The 18,379-nt window shown below is 39.3% G+C and overlaps 1 protein-coding gene across 1 annotated transcript in view; it reads left to right on the plus strand.

Moving 5' to 3' along the window:
- Positions 1 to 18,379, plus strand: part of GMDS (GDP-mannose 4,6-dehydratase) — a 655,177-nt gene that overhangs the window by 411,370 nt on the left and 225,428 nt on the right. The window lies entirely within an intron of this gene.

Below are 18,379 nucleotides of genomic sequence, written 5' to 3' on the forward strand. Positions count from 1 at the left end.
AGAATCAAAAACATCTTTATTTCCATCTATCCCATTACTTGAACTAGATCCTATTTACTTTGAAAACTGAGTCATGAGACTGTATTGTTCAGAAGGAAAGGTTTCCAAAAGTCAGTCTCCATATGGGTAGCATCAGGCAGCCCTAGTGAAGTTGGAAGGGAGGAAAGACTGACTGCCAAAGGAAGAGGTCAGAGGTCAGTCAGTCTGAGCAGGTGAGCAAAAGACATTCCCCTGTAGTGCCACAGTTTCTGCTTTATTTTCCCACCACAAAGCTCTGAATCCCTGCAACTCCTCTCAGCCAGTTGTCATTTTTATTTAAAGATAAACCAGCACTAATATATGAATGACCTACTGGCTTAACTCCTGGAGAATTTTGTTAATTTGATTAAATCTTCAACCAACATAAATGTGCAGGGTATATTTGAAATAGTGGGTGGCTTTTCTCATCTGATCAAAGGAGACCCCAATCTGGTGTATCAAGGAATAAAGTGCATAGGGTTTGTTTCATAAGATGCAATTCTGAAAGCAACAACTAAGTGTTAATAACCCAAAGCATTAAATGAATGGCTCGTGTACATATTCAGTGATTCTCCCTAGATCTCTCCCCAATTTTAATTCCCCTTGCCAGATCCATAGTTAATTTCATTATAAAAAGCATTCTATTCATTTGTTTGGCTACTTAGTTTTGTGAGCGTGAATAGGGCATTACTCTGTAATGTTTGATACTGGCAACAGGACACTAGGCATCACCCATGAAAGGCATGTGCTCTGTCAGCTGTATAACTTTCCCATCTCCCCCCACACATACACACACACTAATCTCCTCTTGACTTCCTCCTTTGCCTTTCTTCTCCATTCAGTGTGAAGATTATGTGACATCTAGGTTTTTGTTCTGTTTTGTTTTCTACAATGTGAACAAATAAAGGAAGGTGAGCCAGTGTTCTGTTTTCTTGCCCATCTTGGTCTACTTTGGTAATAGTGGAAACCTTCAGACAGAAGAGTATATCTCTATTATAGTTGTTCTTTCCTATGTGCTCTTAGCCCAGTGTGCCACCACCCGGCCCCACTTTTCCTTTTTCTTTTTGCCTCCAGGGTTATTGTTGGGCTCAGAGCCAGCACTACAAATCCACTGCTCCTCGTAGCCGTATTTCCCATTTTTTACTGGATAGAACAGGGAGAAACTGAGAGGGGAGAGGGAAAATAAGAGGGGAGAGAGAGAGAGAGAGAAACACCTGCAGATCTGCTTTGCTGCTTGTGAAACGTCCTCCCTGCAGGTGGGAAGCCAGGGGCTCCAACCCAGATCCTCTGGGGAGTCCTTGCATAGGTAATAGTGCAAACCTTCAGACGGAAGAGTATATCTCTATTATAGTCTTCCTTTCCTTGCTCTTAGTACTATGTGCACCACCGCCCGTTCCCCACCCCCCATAGCTTTTCTATTAAAAACTACACCTATGAGAGGGAGTTATGGCAAGTTGAAAATGAAAACCAGACGAAAAGTATATATAATGTTAAGTGTCTCTAGGCTGAGAGCTCCGTATCCACTCTTCACATGCTACCAGCCTGCTAAAGCTTAGGGTCTCTTTGGTATATGCAGTTATCATTGGAGATTAACTCCTGAGAAGGCTTACATTTTGAAGAGAAGCCATTTCTTATCATTTGAAGTGGGGAAAGAGGAATAAGGTCTGCTTGACCCTACTGCCCTTTGCCCAGGGGAAACTTTGACCTGAACCAAGATGAAGGGCCTACCTCCCTCACTTCCATTTACCCACTCATTCTCTCTCCCCTTGCACTTGCTCCACCTCTTTTTCTTTTCTTTTTTTTTTTTTTTTTACTTATCTCTGAACTAAAAGATATCCCAAGAAAAAGTTTTCTAAGTCTCAGTTTACAAATAAGCAATCATGATTGCAATGCCTCTTTACTGGCTCATGACCTTTTGAGCAGGCCCAGAACACCATATGCAAAACAGAAGGTTGGAGATTCGGAGGTTTTGTTCTATCCTACTGTCTTCGCTAAATTCACTGCTTCTTTCCAGTAAGCAGCGTGTTTAGAAGCAAGCAAAATTCGGGGTTGTGTTGCCACAGCCGATGTGTCATAGCCTATAGTTCACACCCCTTGTATAGGTGTCAACAAAGCCAGCCCCTACTCTCCAAGGAATATGGTGCCAAAGCCAGAGTGGGATCTGATTGCATGGAAGGTGCTGCTGGCAAAACAAAATTTTATAGTGCCTGTTTGACATATAGGGGTCATTCCCTTGGAGAACTCCCAAACACGTAATTCACCAAAAGGAGGAATGCTTTCTCTTGGAGATTCAGTAGTTTGCTGGCTCTGTAGAGAATTAAAAAGTCGTTCTGATCAAAAAGAAACTCCTGCTGCTACCTTTCACATGCTGTTCACTCACATTCCAGCTGCAGTGAAGTCTGGTGTTAGTCCAGAGCTGCCCACACATGTGTTTGCACAAGACTCAGTGGCTTTACAGGTTCTGCTCTTACCTGAGAGCGACTAAGTACAGAAAGATTCTCTGGTACATCCTGAATAATCTACTTTCTTTTAAAATTGCTTGTTATTCTCACCTATTTGGAAATGGCAACACTAGATGCAATTGCATTTTCCTTTGTTGTTGTTGTTGTTGTCACTGAATGATTTTGCTTCATTTATAGCCTTTTAAAACAGCACCCTAGTCTTCATGTTTCTCAAACAGCAATATAGTAGTTTCATAGTTTTACAGTTTCAAACCAGAGAAATAATGGTTTGTGCACATCTCAGGCTCTTGATTTTTAAAAAATGACCAAAAATGTGTCTGAGACACTAATGTGTTTCAATTTCAAAAGATTATTCAAGGGCCAGAGAGAGAGCTTGTGTACAGTCCATGTTCTTGCATGGCATATGGGAGTGACGAGACATCAGGGGCAACTACATTGGTGTTGCATGGTGTCTCCTAGCATATGTGTATCTTCTTCTGTCTCTGTCTGACTATAAGCAGTGGCCAGGAAATCATGAAACTGCACATGTGTGAGGAACTGAATAAATAAATAAGTAAATAAATAAATAAATAAATAAATAAAATAGTAGATTCCTTCAATAGACAAAACCCAAGGGTATGATAGTTAACTTCCATCCTATCCTATTTTCATTTCCCAAGTTCTGACTACTTCTACTCAAGAGTTTGAGATGACTTTGAAAGCAAATTTTCAGCCTAAGTAGGCAGGGATAGAAACCCAAATTTTTATTCATGTCGCATCGTGCAGAATGTCAGCATGTGTAGCCCTGCTTCATTTTCAACAACTGAAAATGTACCATTTTCAACAGCTTTCTTAAAAAATGTTTTATTCACTTATTTACTTTTGGATAGAGACAGAGAGAAACCAAGAGGGGAATGGGAGAGGAGAGAGAGAAGGAGAGAGAGCAAGAGAAAGACTTCAACACAGTTTCACTATTCATGAAGCTTCCACTTTAAAAAAAAGCACTTGTTTCACAGTTCTAAAAATTTTACTAAATGTGACTGCTTATGTTAAGAAGGTCAGTTTTTCTAAATTCTGATTGAAAAGCTGAGATCAAAACCCAAACTGGGAAAATGGGAAAACTTTGTGTCATGTGACTACTTTGTAAAATAATTGCAGGAGGGTGTTTTCCACTTTAAAACCAGGAAATAACTGAACTGTGACATTCCTAGCTTTAATAACTCCAAGTGAGTCAGAGACAAAGTGGAAACTGAACATTAGAATGCCCTCCCTGTCAGCAAAGAACAAGGAATTTGACATGTTGTAGAGACTACACTTGTTATGGGATCCAGTGACTGAATATAGAGGGCCTGGAGACAGAATTCACTGGGACTTTGAGTGCACAGCCTTTCTTGTGTTCTGTGTGAAAGATGTTCTGTAGAGCATACTTCCATCATACTAATTCAGAAGCCACATTTCCTGGGTTCAGTCACTTTCTAACTTTGAAATGCTTGGAAAATCTATTAAGTTCTTAGGGCCTCATTTTCTCTATTAAATAGGAAAGAATAGTAATATTTTTCTCACATAATTTAGGATAAGGCACGCATATTACAACATTCTAAAGAAAGATTAAACACAATTGTATAGAAAATGTGTGAAGTGATTATTTTGAAGTTTCAGTAGTTGTGATGATGGTGATGATGGTGGCATTGACATAAACTAGTTATCTTGTTTTGCAACATAAAAATCAGAACATCAAAAATTCCCTAGGGAAGAATTTTGAATTTCATAGTTTGGAATAGATAAAACCAAGTCTATTAGATGAGGAGGAAGAGAATTTTTTTAATTTACCATATTTACTTGTACATTTATTATGCTACTCAAAAATGTACATGGACCCCTTAGCACAGCAAAATTATGATCTAATGATCTTTAAATAGTAGCCTATTAATACCATTCTTCCTGCCTTCTTAAGGAATTTGAATAAGTATTTTTCCTGAGAAGTGAGGTAACTTTTCTTTGGCATTATTGGTGAATGATTAAAGAGCCCTTATGAACATATTAAGTGGGTAAAGTCACTACAGTGTGAGAAGCAAATTCTTAAGCGCTAAGAGAGAGAGAACCTTGTTCTCGGCTTCAAGTTTATCACTACTGAAACAAGGTTAGCATTTGGATAAAAAACACACAGCACATGAATATTTTATGCTTGTTATTTTAATTGGATAATTTTAATTGGAATTTTAATGGAAGTGGGAAGGTTGAAGTGAATTATTAGGTTGCTAAAGAAGGAAAAATACATAGCAGCTCAATATTCCAAATTAGCATAAATTTAAGAGTTATGATTTGAGAAGTTAGTATTCCAAAGAAACTTGTTAAAATAGCATCAGATTTGAAACCCCAGTCATGGCTAGGTCATTAAAAGCAACTGAGGAGGGGACTTGATACAATTACCTATTTGTAATCTTTGTAAAAAGAGAAAGACATGAGAATTTGTTTCCCTTGTGTTTTTTTGTTTAAACTGTATTTTATTTAATAAAGCAGGGAAAAATTGAGAGGGACGAGGAGATAAAGAGGGAGGGAGAGAGAGAGAGAGAGACATCTGCAGTCCTGCTTCATTCACTACTCTTGAAGTATCCCCTTTGTAGGTGGGGGCTGGGGGCTTAAGCCTGGGTCCTTGTGCGTGGTAATCTGTGCACTTAACCAGGTGCACCACCACCCAGCTCACCCCCCCCCCTTTTTTTTTTTTTTTTACCTCCAGAGTTATTACTGAGGCTGGTGCCTGCACTACAAATCCACTGCTCCTGTAGGCCATTTTTTTCCATTTTGTTGCTGTTGTTGTTATGGTTATTGTCATTGTCATTGCTACTGTTTTTGTTGGATAGGACAGAGAGAAATTGAGAGAGGAGAGGAAGACAGAGAGGGGAGAAAAAGTCACCTGCAGACCTGCTTCACCACCTGTGAAGTGACCCCCCTGCACTTGGGGAACCAGGGGCTCAAACCAGGAGGGTCCTTGTGCTTTGCGCCATGTGCACTTAACCTGCAGTGCTACCACCCACCCCCCCCTTTATTTTTTAAACAAATATATATTTTTTTCAAAATATAGCTAGTAAGAATGTAGTTTATAACCTAGACCAGATTTGATTTTTATAGTATTTTTGGAGAACTATCAGAGTAAAAAATAACATATATATTTATGTCTTTATGCATTAGAAAAAATGATCAGAGACCACGGTTCCCTGTAAGCCTTAAGCAGAAAATTTGACACTGGGTGGACTTCAGAAACCAGCATTCCAAGGGTCTCTTCCTCTGAGCTTTGTCCTGGTACAGGGCTACAGAGCCCTTTTGGACCAAGTTGATTAATTTAGACGTTTTCATACCCTTTTGTGCTTACCCTCAGACAGAAACATGTTCTGAATAAGGTTGCAGCTCTGGTTACTGTTAATTTGGTGTACTGCTTTCTGCTGTCTCTGCTACTCTGGCAATTAGAAGTCAGGTCATTGTAAGTGCGGATTATGTGCTTATAATAAAGTACTAACATACATGTGAATGCTTCTTTGGGGTCATGTTGCAAGTGTTTCTTGGGTATGTTTACATCAATGAGCTGTTTAAATTGAATATAATAGAATGTGAATGACCGTTAATGTGAATGAAATGGTTTCAGAGGAAGAACATCTATATGTTCTCTAGAATGCAATGCTCATTCTAATGAAGCTCTTTATGTGGATTTCACATTTAGAAGTAATTGATCTTCAGGTTTTAATTTTAATTGAAGGCTGCTATAATTTTCTCATTCATCACATTGTGACTATTACTTTTATGTCTGAAAGTTTTCTCTTAGTTTTTAAATGCTCTCCATTGAGTAACTATAGTTAATAAAGTATCCTCTTTCTGATAGCTGACTTAAAAGCTCTGTATTTAGGGGGTGGGGCGGCAGGGAGTCTGGTGGTGACTCAATTGACAGAGGGGACATGTTAAGAAACATGAGGACCTGGGTTTGAGCCGCTGGGCATTATATGAGGGCACGAGCAGAGAGGAATCTTCAAAAGCAACAGAGTGGTGCTTTTGAAGGTGTACAGTACTGCAATTCAAGAGGTATGTACTCTTCATCATGATCAACACACACTGTTTGTTCCCACTCACTACCTTAGAATCGACCCTCTTCTGTTTTCTTACCCTCTCTCAACTCATCCCTTTTGAACCTCCTTTCTTACAAACTGATATTCACCTTGCAGAGTGGCATCTACCAATCTGTTCCCTGTTCCTGAGCTTTTGTTTTTATTTTATCTTGTTTTGCTTATTTACCATCATATGTGTGAATTCATGCTTTCTCCACCTCACTTTTTTCACTAAGTATAATATGTTCTAAGTTCATCTTTTTTTTTTCAAATGGCAAATTTCATCATTTTTTTATCATTGAGTAATATCCCACTCTGTATATATACCTTATCTTCTCCATTGATGGGCATATTGATTATTTCCAATACTGGGTTTTGTCAATACCACTGTAGTGAACATAGGAGTGCATATATCTTTCCCAATCAGTGTTTTCACTTTCTTCAAGTCAATACTTAAAATTGGAATTGCTGAGTCATAAATAGTTCTAATCATTTATTTTTCCATGGGAATTATTGCTGGGGCTCACTGCCTGCATTCATGACTCCCATCACTCCAGTAACTTTTTTTTTCTTTCTTCTAGAAAGATGGTAAGAGAGGGAGAAAGACACAGAGTACCTTCCCCATTACTCAGGAAGCACCCTCCCTGCATGTGTTTCTATGTGATGGCACAGGGTTTGAATCCAGGTCCTTGTGCATAGTAGCATGTGAAGTCTACCAGATGAGCCGTGTGTTGGCCTCTTCTTAATTATTTGAGGGTTCTCCATACTGCTTTTCCTTGTGGCTGCATTCATTGTATTACAGGACACAGGAATTTCTTGTCTCTATCTTTTCAACACTTGTCTTTTTTTTTTTATGGTAACCCATGCTAACAAGTGTGCAGTGATTTTTCGTTGTGGTTTTGACTTACATTTCCCTAACAATAAGAGATGGTGGACATGACTGTTGGCCATGCGTACATCTTCTTTGGTGAAATACCTGTTCACATATCCTGCCAATTTTTTTTTTGCTTTTGTTTTGTTTGTTTTATTTTCCTTCTTACTAAAAAATACCCTCAGGGGGTAATAATTCACTGCCCCACCTTTATGGAAAAGTATCTTTTTCCAGGTGAGGGAGATAGAATAATAGTTATGCAAAAGACTTTCTTACCTGAGACTCCCAAATCCCAGATTCAACCATCCAGGCTACCAGAAACTTGGGGCAATTTGGCGATTTGGGGTCAACATTTTGGAAAAAGCTGGTAAGGTGTATTTTAGGTATATTCCACCGTGTGTAGTGCTTTGGTAAAAGAGAAAAAAAAAAGTGCTTTCTTTAATCTTTCTGTCAGTTAAGTCTAAGTAAATATAGGCCTTTGTTTAGTCCAGTTGGCTTAATTGTCTGATTTCAAATTATGTTACTGGCAATGGCCTAGACTTTGCTTCCTAATGTCATTGCCTATTTATTTCAACATTTCAGTATCCAGTGTTATTTATATGTGGAATTGAGTAGCATTAGATGAAAGGTTTTCTCTAAGAGATAATAGTGACTCTTGTCCCTTTTCCCCACCACAAAGTTCTTGAATCCCTGAGATTCATTTCAGCAAATGGTGATTAATCTACTGGGAGTGAATTAGCTTCTTTTCAAGAGCAGGGAGTTAAATAGCATAATGGTTATGCTAAGAGACTCTTCTTCCTGGGACTTAAAGGTTCCAGGTTCAACCCCTCTACCACTTTAAGCCAGAGGTGAACAGTGCTCTGGCATAATAAATAAATACATTTTAAACCAATACAAATGCTTGAGGAGTTGTTTGAAGGAGGGAGGGGGTTTCTTTGCTACAGGGGTGGGAATCTTTTTTTTTTTTTTTTTTAACTCTGCCAAGCATCATTTGGATATTTATAACACCATTCAAGGACCATACAGAATTACTAACTTAAAAAATTAGCATTCAATGTTGCTATGAAAACAGTTCTTATTGCTTTGGTAAAACAATGATTTAAGTCTAAAGGCAGGACCCTTCCCTACACATGGTAAGAAGTAATTCTGAAACCAACAACTAAATGTTAATGATACTCTGTAACATAAATTCTATATCTTATGCACATATTTGATTATTCTCTCTGGTGTTTTATCCCTATTTTAATTCTCCTGTACCAGCCCCTAGTTAACGTGGTGTTTGTTAACATTTTTTTTTATTTAAGTTTCTATTTACAAAATGGGAACACTGACAAGACATTTAATTTCTCACCCTTTATGTTGAAAACCTTATTTGTAGTCTTTTTTTTTAAGTATATATTTATAAAATGGAAATGCTGACAAGACCATAGGGTAAGAGGGGTACAATTCCATACAATTCCCACCACCAGAACTCTGTATTCCATCCCCTCCCCTGATAGCTTTCCTATTCTTTATCCCTCTGGGAGCATAGACCCAGAGTTATTATGGGGTGCAGAAGGTGGAAGGTCTGGCTTCTTTATTTCCTCCCCCTGAACATGTGCGTTGCGTTGGCAGGTTGATCCATACACCCAGCCTGCTTCTCTCTTTTCCTAGTGGGGCAGGGATCTGGGGCAGTGGGGGTCCAGGACACATGGTGGGGTTGTCTGCCTGGGAAGTCAGGTTGGCATCATGGTAGCATCTGGAACCTGGTAACTGAAAAAGAATTAACATAGAAAGCAGAGAAAATTGTTGACTCATCATGAACCTAAAGACAAGAATATTACAGATGGCGATTTGGGGTCTCCATTTTGGAAAAAGCTGGTAGGTCTATTTTAGGTATATTCCAAGGGGCCCATGACCCAACTAGGTTTTTTGCCTGCACCTGACATCTAATATGCAGGTAACCAAAGCTATTGTCTGGGGGGGATGGTGTCATAGTTGGAAAAAGGACGAGAAAGCTGAATCAGGGAAGAGAGTAGATCCCAAATATGGGGTAAGTATATAAATATTGTTAACCTTAAACCCCATTGATCTGATCTGGGGTCCATAGTCAGCACAGGAGTCTATGTAACCTCTACATCACTGTAGGTCTGAGCTGGCATTCTATGGTCATGGCTAGGAACATTCTAGGCTGTGTCAGTTTTAGGACCCATCATCCTCAGGTGATAGGCAGAGTATGCTATCCAACCTCCCTTGGGAGAATGGAACATTTCCTACTATTTTTTGATCCACATTGAGGGCCAGGTCCTATAGGGGTCCACAGAGGGATCCATTAAATTGTTCCTGATGGAGAAGGCCTGGGATTCCCACACAGACATGATGGGCCTAGACCTCTAACACTTTGTTTTCTTAATTATATGAGAGAACATTGCACTGCTCTAAAATACATGGTGCTGAGATTGCACCCTGGGTCCTCACCCGTGGAAGATATGCATTCTACCTGCAGCACAGCCTCCCCAGCCCCTCCCCAGTTTATTTTCCTTTGCTTCTCTTCTCTATCTTACACATAAGCTTCTGAAGTCCTTCCCGTTATTTCACTTTGTGTGATTCTTAAGGTTTCCTTGTCATGCTAGTATCAGGAATGTTATACTGTATGCTGAATCCAGACATTTCTTCATTTTGACTTTGAATTATCAAACTTTCTGTTCCTTGGGTATTTGGGAGAAGTGCTCAGACAAAAGAGGCAAAGGATTTGTGTGCATTCAGGAAGAGTAAGCAAAATGAGAGATCCAGAATTCCAGGTGACCATAAAATTGCAGAGGAGGAAGGGAAAGACAGTAATTATTCCCTGGGGGACTTTTAACTTTCTTTGGCTTTTTAAAGTAATAAGATTTGCAGCATGCACAATATACTGTTTCCATCACTTCTGCATGTGAAGTATCTTCAACCTTCACTTAAGGTAGTTCAGAATTGTCCAAGTTTCCTGAGGTTGACTGTTGGTATGCTTCTAAGACCCCTTCTGTTTCATTGGTTTAATCCCCCCTGCTTAACACTGTATTCTATTTACATAACCACTGTTAACTAAGCATCGCCCTGCCTGCAGAGCATTGGTTTCATACCCACTGGTTCACGATGTCTTTTTGCTCCGCCCCCTCTCCTAGTACACCCTGATTTGCACCAGTCTTTTTTCGCTCCACCCTCTCTACGTCACATCCTGTTTCCACCCTATTTGGCGAATATATAAGGACAGGATTGTGATTAGGGATAGCTTGGCTTAGATTGCGCTGCGTTCCACATGAATAAAGAGATACTGCTGCCCAGCTCAGCCATGAGTCCCTGGTCATCTGTCTCCCACCTGCAAAGCTAGCCCGGCAGTCGACTTCATTCATTTAACATGATGCAGACTTACCAATTCCATGGACATCTAAGTGGCATGCATCAGGTTTTTATTCTTTGAACTTCTAAAAACAAGTTATTCATAGTTTCTTAGGTTGTTTCATGCCCACTTTAAAGGAACATAAGAATTTATCAGTTAATCTGAATTTCTTATTACTGCTATAACTGAAATCATGAGATTGATAAAAAGCACTGTGTTCAACTCAGTGAATGAGCCATTACTATGAAATTTCAACCTCGAGGAGAAAGAGAAGATCCTAAACTTCTAAGAATACAGACAGGTTTGATATTCATGATCGAGTAAGTGAGAAATAAAAAATGATACTGCATGTATGGTCCTACATTGGGATGAGTAACCAGTAAAACAAAGTCTTCTATCTATAGATTTGAGGAATGACTCAACCTGATAATTCTAAACCTAGTTAAAATATCACAGATACTTTTAAGCAAGCATGCATGACTTTTTCAAAGAAATTATCCCTCCACAGGGCTGGCTGATGGTGCACCTGGTTGAGTGCACATGTTACAATACACAAGGACCCAGGTTCAAGTCCCTGGTCTCCACCTGCATGGGGAAAGCTTCACAAGTGGTGAAGCAGTTCTGCAGGTGTCTCTCTCCCTCTCTAACCCCCCCACCCCAATTTCTGGTTGTCTCCAATAGATAAATAAAGATAATTTTAAAAAGAAGTTATCCCTCTTTCATATTTCTGAGAAAGTTACTAGAGGATATTCCCCACCAAAGGAAGGTTAGAAACCAAGAAAATTATATCATGGCATTCAGGAAATAAGAGCATTTATACAGAAAAAGGAAGAGGGAATTCTCAGGATGACAGCACAGGAAGTGTCCAGCAAACAACAATAGCAGGTCTAGAGTGAATAGTGTCTGCAGAACACCTCCAGGACATCTCCAGCAGATGTCTACTAGGATCCAAAAGAGTCCCACCAAAGAAATATTTAAGAAAACAACACATATTTTGACAATTTTGAAGTAATGAACAATTAAATTGAGATGTTTTACAGAAATGTGAAGGGTGTAAGAAAACTGATCATCTTAATATTAATAGAAAACGATTATTATGTATGGTGGATAGAGGAGAGATTTGTAAGAAAAAACAAAGCAAAACAAAAACCCCCTGAAATTATGCTTCACTAGTTGATTCAGAAATGCTGTGAGTATAGATTTAACAAAAAAAAATTGAGTATGTAAATATGGTTAAAATTATGTACTACTGGGAGTCAGGCTGTAGCGCAGCGGGTTAAGCGCAGGTGGCGCAAAGCACAAGGACCGACATAAGGATCCCGGTTCGAACCCCGGCTCCCCCCCTGCAGGGGAGTCGCTTCACAGGCGGTGAAGCAGGTCTGCAGGTGTCTATCTTTCTCTCCTCCTCTCTGTCTTCCCCTCCTCTCTCCATTTCTCTCTGTCCTATCCAACAATGACAACAACAATAATAACTACAACAATAAAAAAACAAGGGCAACAAAAGGGAATAAATAAATTAAATAAATATTTAAAAAATTATGTACTACTAATTATTTATTTGATAGAGGGAGAATTTAAGAATGGAGAATGAGATAGAGAAGAAGAAGTAGGAGAAGAAGAAGAAGGAGAAGAAGAAAAGAGAGAGAGAGAGAGAGAGAGAGGGACATCTGCAGCACTGTTTCATTGCTCATAAGGCATTGCCCCCTGCAGGTTGAGACCTAGGGCTTGAACCAAGGCTCTTACAAATGGTAATGTGAGAGAGACAGAGAGAGAGAATGAGAATTACCCTGTGTGCCACAACCCAGTCCCAATGTATTTGTTTTTATGAGGGGTTGTCACCAAAGTACTACTCAATTGTAGTATATGGCAATGCCAGAGATTGAACCTGGAGCCTTTGGGATATCAAGCAATAAGTTGATAACTTTACGTGTGGATTTGAACAAGTTACTTACCTACCATCTAAATCTCAGTTTTATCATATGTAAAACAAACAGAAAATAAAAATAGTATCCATTTCCTTGAGTTTCGCTAGACCAGAACAAACAATTGAAGACATTCAGTAAGTGTGAGTTCTTGTTTATTATCAGTATTAATTATTGGTTTATATTCTTCTTGACAAAAAGACTTGTCTAGTAACCCCTAGACCCTGAAAGTTTATTTCTGAACTGTCACACTAGAGTGACAGTGTTTACATCTGGGTTTGTCTTATATGAGTAGGGTTAAAAATTGTGTTGACAGAAAGACTGTGACTTTCAGGGTTGGCCTTGAAAATACAGAATGCAATGCCATGTATTTAAGAACATTAAAAAATGGCTTCATGGATACAACATGGAGAAAATAAAATATATCAGCATGGATCAACTACAATTTTAAGTATAAGCTTTTAAGTGTAAACACATTATTTAAATAGGTATGAGTTTTTGTGCCAATCTCTTAAATGTTATACAATAAAATTTTGTTGTTGTTGTCCAGTTTTATTAAATTTGTATAATAGAAAATCTGACTAGCATTTCTCCCTCATTCCTGAAGTGATACTCTAAATTCTTGGAATTTCACTGACAAGAACATCTTGTGATGGATCCCTTGGTTTACTTGTGATGGATCCCTTGGACCTTGCTTGTGTTTATGCTAGTGGGATGATCATGGTGAACCTCTTGATAGCCTCAAGATAAGGGATGCTCAGGCTTGAAAGACCAATGAAATGGCTAGAAGGTCAAGATGTTGAGCCACCTGATGTCAGCTCAGTCTTCTGGCTTTTAGGACAGAGATTGAATTCAGCTACCCAACCAATCATTCAATCAATTATGTTTATTATTTATTCATTTATTTTGGCTAGAGACAGAGAAATTGAGAAGGAAGGGAAATGCCTCTGTTTCATCACTCATGAAGCTTCTCCTATAGGTTGGTACTGGGGGCTTGAACCAGGGTCCCTGCACAAGATAACATGTGCATTATACTGGTACACCACCACCTGACCCCTTTATTTGTGTTTCCATAATGGACTCCCCTAATAAAATCTCTGGACATCACTGCTTAGTGGAAATTCATGGCTGGTTACTACTAGATGTGCTAAGAGAATTTCACTTCCCAAGGATGTGGTAGCTTGAAATCTTGGTACCTTGGGTAACTTTGAATTGGAGTGCTCCCAGAGTGTCCCCTACGTGTCCCTTTTTTGGCTGGTCCTGATTTATGTCTTTCACATTCATATAGCACTTCTCTGAGTTCCATGAATCATTCTGGCAAATCATCAAACCTGAAGGGGATAATGGGAACCCCCTGAACTTGTAGCCAGTCAGTCAGAAGTACAAGGACCTGGGGACCTGAAGTTTGTGATGGACCTTACGAGATGAGAGCAGTCTTGTTGGGTCCTTTCACCAGTGGGTTCTAACTTTGGTTAGTTAGCATCAGGACTATGTTGCAGTAGTGAACTAACAAATCAGTAGAGATGAAAGATGGATAGAAAATCCAGAAATTTAAGAGCGTTAATTAAAAAATAGCATGGTGTTTGAAAGAGTTAAAATTACTTGACCATACATATAGCCTAAGTTGGACCACCAGCATTTGAGCCAAATGAAACATTTGGTGTCTCTTAAATAACAGGACTGGACGTTGATCCTATATGATAGCTTTTTAGTTACTTAGTTAGTTAATTTTTATGAAAAAATAAAAGAAGAACTAAGCTTTGCTTTGTCAGATGTGAGTGCTTGAGATTAAACCTGGGACCTTTGGGTCCTCAGGCTTGCAAGCCCCATGCTCCAAGTTTGAGCTATCACCCTACCTTTCTCCTAAATGAGACATTTGTAGGAATTTGACAGAAACTCATATTCCCTAAGGTAATGATGTAACTTTCACTGCTTCTTGCCCACATTGCTGACTAAGTATGAGAAGCAGCCTGTGTCTTCCCTCTCCAACTTCCATCAGATCTTTGCAGGTATCTTTGCCTGGAGACTTCAGCACAGTCACATTATGCACATGCATTACCTAAACCTCTTAGAAACCAGCAAAAGAAAATAAAAATAACTAGATGGGTCTCCTTGTGAGATACTGCTCCTGAGCTGCTTTTTTTCATTTTGAAGACATTGGACAATACAGTAGAGAATCAGGCGCCTGTCACCTGTGTGATTTCTGTCTGACTCCCTTGAGTCCCCATCCTTCAACCCTAGTCTGAGCCCTAGATCGCCCTCATGACTGTGGTCTCAGTAGTCTCTAGGTCTCTGCTTCGTGACTCACCATTTCCTCCCTGTGCCTGCTTTTGGCTAGATTGCGAAGCCTTTGCTCATTGCCTGTTCTAACCCCTGGGTATTAATATTCCAATTTGACATCTGGGCGACTAACGTCTAGAGAGCGTGGTGAACTGCCAAGGTTGCAGAGAGAGCACGTGGTAAAGCTGGGCTCGCTCCCAGCCTGTCTGTCTCAAGGCTGTGTTCATTCCTCTCTCCCACGCTGCTCCCACAAGCCTCGCTTCCCTCTTCAGGTAAAAATCTACATTCTAGACCCACACACATTTTGTTTTTAAAATCCTGCACTGACCACTGAAATCTTAAGAGTTAAGATCGAAACACATGTGTGTTTTGCACACACAAAAACATACCCAACAAAATTTCCCTCTTTTCTTTACCTACTGCAGGCAGCTCGCAAAATACATCTAGGCTTTAGTTTTACTTTAGAATTTAAGTTCTTTATGGTAATTAAGGAAATGTCTTTACATGGCTTCTTCTTTCGTGTGTTATTTGACATGCAAATTTTGTTTAGAAAATAGCATCAAACCAATCAACACTTAATTAAAAAAAAAAAAAGAAAAAAGAAAAAAAGCACCTTGAATCCAAAGAAACATGTCAAGATCTGCCATTTCCCTCTTTATAAGTAAAATCCCCACTAGTGGCATTGTGGACTGAACCCAGTAGAGAATGGGGCCCCTTGTTTGTAGAGATGGACTTATCACATGGTTAGCAGCTGGGATTTATGTGGGGACTCATTAAATAAAACAGCAGTAGCAGCTACCTCCTGCTGGAATTCACTTGGAGGTACAGTACCTGAAGTTTTCCACTCCTAGCTAGTCTTTTATACTTTGTTTCATGTTTCTCTCATTTTTTTTTTGCCTGTTCTTGACATTTTCTGACCTCACAGTCCTTTTACTATTATTTTTATTGCTCCTATAACAATGATAACTTAAGGGTCTGATTTATATGATGGCAGCATAGCCAAGCAGGAGATTAAGGCATACCCCCCAAAACACACAGTAAATGTTCAAATCTATTAGCCATTTGTTTTTATTAAGTGGGAAAGTTTCATTTTGTTTTGACACAAATGAGTTTGGAGAGTCATGCATAGCTACAGGATTGCATTTACTAGCAAGTCTGTTGCTGTGGACCCGGGACCCGTGAGCAGATGCAGTGACCTAGAATATCATGACACGTCTATAGCTTATGCACCAGAAGCCCATACTCAGCCTGCTTAATTTCATTTCTCTCTTCTGTGTAATCAGTAGTCATTCTCTTCATTCTTTCTTTCCAAAGTAATTACAATTCTAAGAATGATTTTAAAAACCAAACATCATTGACAGACTTTCCTAATTGTCCTAATTTCGGTATTTCACAGTCTGTACTAGCTGTTTCAGACTCTCTCTGCTCACTACAAAAGCCAGTTTGAATAGCATTGCTCTGAGGGCCTGACTCAAAGATTTTCAGCCCCTGCATGCTCAGACTGTAACAAGTACACACTCACAAGGGCAAAGATTTATTCTTTTGACTGAAACTCAGTCAAGACCAATTAATCAGGACCATGAACCTGGATTGCTGAGGTAACTTCTACCTGTGAAGCCACAGCCTTCCTCTAGACACTCCAGTACTTGCCCAGGCAATGTAATGGGCCTCTGTCTTGAGTCTTTGACTTACACTTCTCTCAGGTCAGAGCTCTGCTTTTTCTTTTGCACTGTTTGACTCTGGTTCTCACCAATTCCTGGCCATAGTGCAGTCCTTTCTACCCTCATGCGATTCAGCCCAAGTTCTTTGCCAGCCAGATACTGCCCAGCGAGTCCTTACCATCATCAAATGGGATGACTATGATTTAATAAATTTGGTTGAATTGAATTGGATCATACTATTTCTTCATCGTGTAACCATTTTTATAAAATTATTAAAATGACTTCTTTCTGTGCACGTAAGTAATGTGGCTTTGAAGTAGAAGGACATTCCAAGATCTTCACAGTCTGCAGGTTCTCAGCACTGTAGCATGCTGAGATAGTCATACACCTGTTTTAGCTGGGGTTTTTTTTTCTCCTTGTACACTGTCATACTGAACATCTCACTGTTTAATATTTCATTTTTCTAATTAAGACCCACCTCAGATAGTCCTCTCTGTTTCCATCATCAGCACATGCATTTAGCTTTATTTCCAGGACAATTTCTCACCAAGGAAGTCTTCATCTCTTCATGGGAGTAACTGGGTATTAAATGGTGAATACCAAACCAGGTTGTGCTTTATCCCCTCCTTAGTCGTGGAATGTTAGGAACAGAAACTTCAGAATGAATGTGTAAACTGCCCTGCTTGAATGAAAAATAAATATAATAAAACTAAATTCTGCCAACTTTCTATAGATACAGGTTCCTCCTTTGCATAACTTATAGAAAGCAACTTCTTGGCCCCAAATGGCATTTCCTTGTACCTCTTCACATGGGGGAGGGTGTGTTCAGTGACTATTTCAATGTGGAATGGCATATTATTTCTAGGTCTTGTTTTCTTGTCTTGTTCTTCTTTTAATGTACCATGTGTATTGTTGGGGGGGTTATACTTCATGCTTAAGATTTATTGAGTACAAATACTAAAATATGTCTTTAATCCTGGTTTTCAATTATAAACCATCTGGGTTTGTTATGGCCAAAGAACTTCATGAATTACATTTCTAGCCATGCTTGGCTCACTTAAGTCTTTGTTAGAAAACAAGGGGTTGATTTCACAGGAATTAGGGGTTTGCTGCAACACATTTTGATTTTGATCCTTGCCTTACTAGACTAAAAAGTCATCCTTTATGCCTTTTTTAATAGGAAAAGGTGTATTCTGTAACACAGATTATTTTTATATCAAAACTATTTTGTAGAAGTCCTCAGCTCTCCCTTTTGGCATACTTTCTGAACACTAACATTTAAAATAAACTTGCAGAATTTTAATTTATGTTGGTCTGCTGCAGTGTGTGTGTGCGTGTGTGCGTGTGTGTGTGTGTGTGACTGGAGCCTCATGTATGCACAGTTTCATTACTACCAGCTGATGTTTTCAGATAGAGACAGACAGATAAAGAAAGAGAAGGAGAGACACCACAGCAACCTGAAGTGTCATCCAGTGCTGTGGTGCTCCCTTGTGGTACCAGAGCTCAACCAAGGCTATGTGCATAGCAAGGCATACACCCTACCAAGGGAGCTGTTTCTGCAGCCATTGATTGTTATTCTTATCTGCAAAGACACATCTGTGAGCGATCATAGAATGCAATCTATCTGTTTTGTATGTAATACAAGAAAATTAGGCTTATGTAGTCAGTTACATCCCAAAGAAGCAAAAACCCAATGCTTTAAAAGCATTCAAAAGTGGAGGTAGCAAAGGGGAACTG

The sequence above is a fragment of the Erinaceus europaeus genome, chromosome 4 (assembly GCF_950295315.1).
Source record: "Erinaceus europaeus chromosome 4, mEriEur2.1, whole genome shotgun sequence".
Lineage (NCBI taxonomy): Eukaryota > Metazoa > Chordata > Mammalia > Eulipotyphla > Erinaceidae > Erinaceus > Erinaceus europaeus.